Source organism: Poecile atricapillus, chromosome 1 (genome assembly GCF_030490865.1).
Source record: "Poecile atricapillus isolate bPoeAtr1 chromosome 1, bPoeAtr1.hap1, whole genome shotgun sequence".
In the NCBI taxonomy this organism is placed as follows: Eukaryota; Metazoa; Chordata; class Aves; order Passeriformes; family Paridae; genus Poecile; species Poecile atricapillus.
In genome coordinates, this window is record NC_081249.1 from 122,042,789 (window position 1) to 122,045,482 (window position 2,694).

Consider the following 2,694-nt stretch of genomic DNA (forward strand, 5'->3'; position numbering starts at 1 on the left):
AGTAACTTGCCCCACAGGAACATTTTATTTAGTCAGACAGCCCTTTGAAGTGAAAGGGTAACCATTTCTGATCATAACCTTGGCTTTGCATTTCTAGTAATTATCCTTTAATTGCATTACCCTATTTGAAATAGAGTTGTAATTGGAAAAAACAACTTGTTGTTCCCTGATGCATCCTTTGACATGCATTATTTGCTTTTTATTTAAATATAAACATTGTCTGTAATTCTATCAAAGAAAAGAAAAAAATAAAACAAAATTGAAATGTCAGTAGCAATTTTGGACATGTGAGAAGCATCAGTAACTAGTGCTGTGTGGGAAAAATAATATTGTGAAATTAGTGGTGTCAGTGGGAAGAAGAGATATGAAAAGGGGAAAGGGCTCCAGCTCTGCCCCTCCAGAAACTCTCTCTGTTACACATCTAAATCTAAATTCTGAGCTGGGTGCCAGCTGTACCTGAGTGATGGATGGGCCTTTAAAATTACATTGAAACAGAAGATGCAGAAGCACAGTTTCCAGCCTTCCAGCTAACTACTGAATAATTACTAAGGCAAATACAAGTCAATGGAGTGCAAGTCCTGTTCCCTCATACCCTACTGGACAGAACACACACTTAGGCAGAAAAGTGATTTTACTTCTTCCTTCTTGGGCAGATTCAAAGAAATCCAGATCAGTGGCAATTTATACCCATGCCACTTGCAGCTGGTATTTCTGCACACACACACACGTTACTGAGACCTGAATCAGCCTTGGACCATTTGGAGCACCATGCAGATAAAAATTAAATATGTTATAGATACAATGTTAGTGAGTCAGGTTCTGCCACTCTGGAGCAAAAATATCTTCAAACTAAGGAGTCAGGATGTGCCAGAGGGTAGAAAAGGAAAACCATGTTAGTCCAGCTTGGGTTAGAGGTGCCTGGTTGGGATGGGGTGTGCACATAGAGCTGGGTGTTGCAGCCCATTGCCACCACTGAAGAAACTGCAGGCATTTTCTGCAGCATCTCCTGTGACAGATGTCCTCTGACAGCAGCCCTGCATCCTCATCTGCTCCAATCCTCAGACAGCCCAATCTTCACTTCAAAAAGTCAGCAGTTCACAGATAAGAAATTAACACAGGGGAGTCAAAAAGCAGGGGCAGTTGGCACACACTAGGCTGGATAAATTTGGTCTTTCTGGGGTTTTTGATAAAAGCAAAACCACACCCTCAAACCCAAAAGGAAGAAAACCCATTTTAAAAATAAAATTCTGGTTTTGTCTGGAGATATAACCAACTTCCATTAGTATAAGTTACTGTGGTTTCTACCCAGTTTATACTGACCACATCCAACAGAAAGCACGAGAAAAGTCATCTGTTCTGCTTCTGCCCTGTCCCCATCTCCAAGCCTCATTTTGAACTCCAAAGGGAAACGTAAGTATTGAAGATCAGATGCAGGCATTTGGCACATAACACATCATAGGCACTTCAGGCTTCTCTGGATCTTTAGGGAACAATCCTGTAAAGGTTACCCAGCATTTTATTTTGGGAATCCCACAACAGAAGGCGATTTTATTTTAGGTGTACACTGTACACTTTGTAGCTGCTTTCAACAGTGGCTTCTTAGGATCATAAGATCTTGGGCACCACCTCTCCTCCTGTTTCACACATAACCAGCGAGGGTGAATGGTGTCTTTGTCCAAACAATTCTGCCAGTCTCAGCATTTTATCCTGACACATTTCACCTGGGCAGAACTCACCTCTTTGCTTGGCCTCCTCAGTGCTCTAAGCAATTTCACTCAAGTCACCAGGACTGTTAGTAGGAGCTCCCTGCTGAGACATGGAACAGTGCAGCTGAGATTTGGGGCTCCCTCCCTGCAGATATGAGGAGCCTGTACAATTTGAGGAGCCTGCTGGAGCTTAGGCATCCTGCACAAGTGTATATAACAGAGAAATATCTCTGATTTTCCTCTTTTCTTCGAGATTGAACTGAAACTCCCAGGAAGCAGCACAAAGATAACAAATGAAAACTAAGCCAAAATATAATCACTCTAATTATAATGACTACTAAAAAGAGATGGTTGTCAAGAGAGAAGTTCCAGGAGCATTGAAGTCAACTGTCAAGATCCAGCCCATCTGATTGAAAACTGACAAGCAAGCCAGCTGAGAGAGCATTACCATGATATAAAACAGAAGGAAAGAAGCAGCTTGGAGGCTTGATGGTGGAATTTTTGGTTGTTTGTGGGTTTTTTTGTGTGCTACAAACTTACAATAGAAAATACACGAAGTGAGAAGAAAACTCATTCTCGCCTGGATTATAAGGTACTCTAATGCAGGATTAACTAGAAAAAGAAATAGTCAATTAAGAAAATTTACATTACTGAAATTTGGTAAAATCTAATTTTCTTGCCTTTAAGCAGTTATGTTAAAAGGTTTCTCAGATGACCTGTGAGGCCTTAAAAGCTGTGAGTGAAGTAGGATCTTTGAATTCCCAGTGATTTCTCTTTGAGAATTTAAGTTCTGAGTGTCCTGGTAACCAGTTTACCCAGGTTGCACAGCTGGTGCATGCTGGTGTATACATGTTTATATATATATAAATTCTTTTTAATATGTTAACGTTGTCTACTTCATGGTACTAATTCAGCAGCTAAAACAATCAATTTAAAAGCAGGTAGAGCTATCAGTTAAAATGCAGAAAAAAATGGAAGAACAACAAGG